Source organism: Mesoplodon densirostris, chromosome 15 (genome assembly GCF_025265405.1).
Source record: "Mesoplodon densirostris isolate mMesDen1 chromosome 15, mMesDen1 primary haplotype, whole genome shotgun sequence".
NCBI classification, from domain to species: Eukaryota; Metazoa; Chordata; class Mammalia; order Artiodactyla; family Ziphiidae; genus Mesoplodon; species Mesoplodon densirostris.
In genome coordinates, this window is record NC_082675.1 from 80,935,853 (window position 1) to 80,941,852 (window position 6,000).

Here is a 6,000-nt window from a genome sequence, read left to right on the forward strand (position 1 = left end):
TTAATATTAACCAGATGTCCAAGTAACAAGTAGGGGGCATAATCGTAGCTATTGTAGAATTATGACACATGGATGTTCTTAGAGAAAACAGGGAGGAGTGATTGCTGACCTGGAGTAGCTGAGCCATTATTAATGTATCCGTTGCACTAATGTAGAAATACATCCTTGGCTGTGTAATAACTGCCAGTATAGTCTCACAATGTAAATGATAATCTTCTTGAAAATTGATACTATCTGTTAGATTTACGTATTACTTTACTTAATAAATAGAAGTGCTTAGTCACTATTTTATGGGAAATGAGAGAAAGTGTACACATAACTGCAAGTGTAAATAGAGTCCCTAAGCACAGCACCTTACAGACTTCTGAGAAGCTCAGAAATATCACTGTAAGTGCACATTGTTCTTTTCTAGGGTGATTCACCCCCAGCATATCTGGGTCATAGAACTTGTGCTGACAGAAGGCAGGATCATAATGAAAAACCATTGCATTGCCTGAGGAATGTTAATGAGAATTATACATTTTAAAAGGCTTTTTTTTTTTTTTTTTTTTTTTTTTTTGCCGTACGCGGGCCTCTCACTGTTGTGGCCTCTCCTGTTGCAGAGCACAGGCTCCGGACGTGCAGGCTCAGCGGCCATGGCTCACGGGCCTAGCCACTCCACAGCACGTGGGATCTTCCTGGACTGGGGCACGAACCCACGTCCCCTGCATCAGCAGGCGGACTCTCAACCACTGTGCCACCAGGGAAGCCCTAAAAGGCTTTTTAATGTACTAATAATTTTCTTCTTTCAAAATAGCTTTGGATTTTAGAAAAGTCAAGTATTACCACTACTAATCTACAGATGAAAGAACTGACACCAAAGAAAGTTAAATAACATTGTAGGTGATATCAAGTTGTGTGTTCTATTCAGTTATGAATTGGAACTTAGCTTTGGGCTTTGAATATTGCTTTCTTTCTATCTCATTAGTCACAGTGGCTCCCTGTCAGGTGGTTTACTTCTTCTAGTCAATATGCCAACTTCAGAAGCTCCAGAAGAGAGGCTGAGAGAATTTATGGCCCAGGCAAATATGCATCTATAAGGTGGCAACAGAGGATGGCAGTCAGCCTAGGGCTCTGGAAGGTGGAGAAGGATGGGCAGGCCTTAAAGAGAAGGAACATCACCAACCTCTCCCCAGCCCAGCATCTGAAAAGCTGACCGAATTGACCAGCCTCACCTTCCATGAATAATCAATGGTGTGAATACCTCAGATCCAGACCTATATTTCTCGGCTGCCCAGGGGACCAGGAAAATTCTGTCCCAGGAAAAGAACCCTCCTCTAAAACTGATTGTTGAAGTGGGGCTCATTCCCAGGCTGGTGGAGTTCCTGAAGACATCACCACTGTTTGTAGCTAGAGGCAGCCTGGGCTCTGACCCATTTTGCTTCAGGGACTTGGGAGCAGACCCTAGCCAGCCACTGGGGAAGGGCGGGGGCATCCAGCCCTTGACTGAGCTCTTGCCTTCCTCTCGTAACTGTGTGTGAACAGGCAGGGGGGGCTCTTGGTAACAGAGCAGGTGACGGCCCACAGTTGAGACATCATCTGGAGCAGTGCCGTCCCACACCTGCTGGCCCTGGTGTCATCAACCAGACCAGTCTCAATGCTACGGAACATCACATGGACCTTGTCCAACCTGTGCTGAAACAGGAGCCCCTGCTCTCAGAAAAAGCAGTGAAGTAGATGTGGCCCGTCCTCTCCTACCTCCTGCACCTCCAGGACAGCGAGGTTCTCTCGGACACCCACTGAGCCCTGTCGTACCTCAGCAAGGGCTGCAGCAAGTGCATCAGCCTCGTGATGGATGCAGGGGTCCCGCCCAGTCTGGTCCAGCTCAGAACTCAATGTCTTAACCCCCTCTCTCCACACTGAGGGGTCATCGTCCCTGGAGCAGGCCACAGACCAAGGTGGCATTGACACAGGCATGCTCAGCGTGACCCCCAGCATGGATAGGGCCCATGTCCTCCATCGAGAGGAGGCAGCCAGGACACTACCAGCTCCTCCAGCAGCTGGTTGCTTGTGGCATGATGTCTCCCTTGGTGGCTCTGCTGAAAAGTGGAAAGTTTAATGGCCAGAAGGAGGCTATCTGGATGACGGCTAACTTCACAGCTAGGGGCGCTGTGCACTGGCTGATCCCGCCTGTCCACTCTGGGGTCTTGGAGCCACTGATGGATGTGCTCACCGTGTAAGACATCCTGGACACCATCTGTTACACCCTCCAGATAACAGAGAAGCTTTCTTTCTTTCTTTCTTGTTTTCACGACAATTTTATTTATTTTTTAAAATTTATTTATTTATTTTTGGCTGCGTTGGGTCTTCGTTGCTGCGCGCGGGCTTTCTCTAGTTGCGGCGAGTGGGGGCTGCTCTTCGCTGCAGTGCACGGGCTTCTTATTGCGGTGGCTTCTCTCATTGTGGATCACGGGCTCTGGGCGTGCGGGCTTCAGTAGTTGTAGCACACAGGCTCAGTAGTTGTGGCTCGTGGGCTCTAGAGCGCAGGCTCAGTAGTTGTGGCGCACGGGCTTAGTTGCTCCGCGGCATGTGGGATCTTCCCAGATCAGGGCTCAAACCCGTGTACAGTGCATTGGCAAGCAGATTCTTAACCACTACGCCACCAGGGAAGCCCAGCAGAAAGCTTTCTGAGAAGGAAACCTGTGTCTTTTCATAGAAGAACCCCAAAAGGTAACTTCTTTAAGAAACAGCACTCCTGTATCTTATTATATCATGGGTGTAAAGCTTTTTAAACTGAATGTTAATAAAGTTGAAACTTTCACCCATCTATCAAAAAAATATATCACTGTAACTACACACTTCCACACATACAGGCCCTTGCCCCCAAACCCAAAAGACCTGTACCTGAAATTGAGGGAGGCATTATAAAGTATGACTATTTCAGTGATTTTCTGCTGTGCAAAAGCATGAACTTGAGGTTTTCACACACTGGAGTTGCCCAAACCGGGGAATCCTAGAAAGAAAAACCCACACTGGAGTTCCCAGGAAATGGAAAGGAAAGTTTTAAATGCATCACCTTTAGTTTATGGGAGGAATCATCACCAAGAGACAGAGCCAAGGTAGAGACTTATTAAAAAAAAAAAAAAACAGAAACCGGTAGAAAATATAAAAGAGCAAGGTCCATCTCATTACTTTTGTAAGATAAAATGATTTAAAAGTGTAGATCAAGAGAGGTGGTACCTGGCAGTTCCTCACAGGTTGAACTGAACCATTTGTCATAACTTTTGTTAAACGTAACAAAATCAGGTTTTCACATAAATTATAAAGTTACAGAATTGCCATCCTGTTTCATTCATGGCAGGTTTTCCTCTCAGAAGCCTTGGAACAACTTTAGGATACTACAGTAAAGCCCCTGAGTATCATGTGATAATTTAAAGATATTATACTTAACGTATCTACAGATGCTTATTCAATACTTTTTGGTGGAATGAAGTGTTATTTTGTATCTGGTTAGTGAGAGAAATCTTGTTAAGGGAGATTCTGGAGACTATTGAAAAATTTTGGGGAGAAAGAATGAAATATATTTTATCAAGCAAATGCTTTTTTAAAAAATATGTAAATATTTCTTGATATAATGGAAGCATCCATGAAATAGAGAACCTTTTTATTAGTATACAGATAATGTAAACAGATCTAATCTGTTCTTCAGGCTCTTTTCTGATAGTTTAATAACTTAATAATTAGAATATGTTATGCTAAATTTTTTAACTTTCTCCTAGATAAACTGTGCACAGAGAGAAGATAATTGTGCATGGAGAGAAGTAGTGTACATGAATTATCACTACTTTCAAATAATACAGCATCAGAGTAATTTAAGAATGACCCTAGTCTTAAGCAATGATGGTGTCACTGACTGCATCATTCTGATGTGTATATTAAAGACTTTTCCATGGCTACATCTTTTATTGGATTAACTTCAATGAATTAGGTGTCAGTTAAATAGATTAAAAATTAATGTTAATTTTAATAATAAAGCTAAGGACACACTTGTTTCTTGTGTCCTTTCTATGTGAGGTTGGTTATGTTTAACCTTTGTTATGTTCCTGGTTCACTTCTTATGAATCAGTCAGAAGGGTGCCTGATTGAGGTTGCAAGTGGCATAAATCAGTATTTGATTAAGTCTATGTTTAAATGGGAATAAAGAGTAATTGGCACTTAATTAACATCAGCGGTAAGATGAAGTAACAAGCCGATCTTTGAGTGCATATGGATTTTTGTAAAAGTCTACTGCTGTTTGTTTCCAATCCAAGTACTCTTTTTTTTTTTTTTTTTTTTTTTTTTTTTTTGCTGTACGCGGGCCTCTCACTGCTGTGGCCTCTCCCGTTGCGGAGCACAGGCTCCGGACACACAGGCTCCGCGGCCATGGCTCGCGGGCCCAGCCGCTCCGCGGCATGTGGGATCTTCCGGGATCGGGGCACGAACCCGTGTCCCCTGCATCGGCAGGCGGACTCTCAACCACTGCGCCACCAGGGAAGCCCCCTCCAAGTACTCTTGATTAAAGCTTTATGATATATTTAACTTCTATTGATGTATTGGTTTATTAGCCAGATTCTAACGTTGTGTTTACCAAAATCTATGATATTGCTTAGATACAAATTATTAGTTATCTTCAACTGTTACACTGTTTACCTGAAATTGTGTTCACTGTGCATATACATATATGCATAGTTATATTACGTATAATTCTATGTAACTACTATACCTCAAATTTTATTGACAAAATATGCTCATTAAGATTAAAAGTAGGGCTTCCCTGGTGGCGCAGTGGTTGAGAGTCCGCCTGCAGATGCAGGGGACACGGATTCGTGCCCTGGTCCGGGAAGATCCCACATGCCGCAGAGCGGCTGGGCCCGTGAGCACGTCCAGAGCCTGTGCGTCCGGAGCCTGTGCTCCACAACGGGAGAGGCCACAACAGTGAGAGGCCCACGTACCACAAAAAAACAAAAAAGATTAAAAGTAGTTACACATACACATGTATAACCGAATCACTTTGCTGTACACCAGAAACTAACACAACGTTGTAAATCAACTATACTTCAATAAAATAAATAAAGTTTTAAAAGCAAAAAACAAAAAGGTTAAAAGTATTGATGAATTTTTTCTTTGATACTAATGTTTTGCCAAACTCCCATAATGTAATTTTTTTCTGAAGTTTTCTTACCTGGAACACCAAGCAGTATCTCTGGATCATGAATATTTCTGTTTAGTTAATACCAGTTCTTTTATGATACCTAAAACTGCACTTCATGCGGCCTCAGCTTCTCAATATATAAAACAAATAAAACTACTTTTATTGTCAGTAGTACAATTTTTAATGCAAAAGCAATACATGCTTAACTTAAGGGAAAAATATTTGCAGATCAAGAAATAGAATGATGGAAAAGCCTATACATGTAATCTGTCTCCAAAGAAATCATATCCCTTTTTGTCAACAACTAACTATAATGGCCTTGGGCTCCTTACTTAATTCTAGACTCTCTCAATGTCCTTGCCTCCAAAGTGGACAGTTGAACCACATGATAGTTTAGGTTGCTTCTTGTCTGAAATTGTGGTCTAGACATGCTTATTTTCCCCCAAATACAGCACATTGAGTCCTGAGCATCACTCTCTCTTCACCAGTTCATGCCACTTTTGCTGCTTGAAATACGGTCCCCACCTCAAGCCCACTCCTCCAGTGCCTGAAATGGACATTTCCTCTGTGATTTAGGGTACTTGCAATGTATTTACCTGATGAGAGCTCATAATCTAGAATATGTGATTTTATTTCAGTAGGTGGATAATTTACTAAGATTTTCTGTTTTATTTGCTAAATTAGAGAATAGTCTGTGAGGTAGACATTTATAAATTGCACTCTTTCGAGTCAGATGCCTGAAAATAAATCCATGTATCCAGGAGACAAACAGTATTCAGCCACGGCCTTTTCAGCACTCACCCCATGACCAGTGGGGAAATATATCTCGA

The 6,000-nt window shown here is 42.5% G+C and overlaps 1 pseudogene; it reads left to right on the forward strand.

The window, feature by feature from the left end:
* Positions 1 to 1,010: 1,010 nt before the first annotated feature.
* Positions 1,011 to 2,219, forward strand: LOC132503162 (importin subunit alpha-8-like; annotated as a pseudogene).
* The last annotated feature ends 3,781 nt before the right edge of the window (positions 2,220 to 6,000 follow it).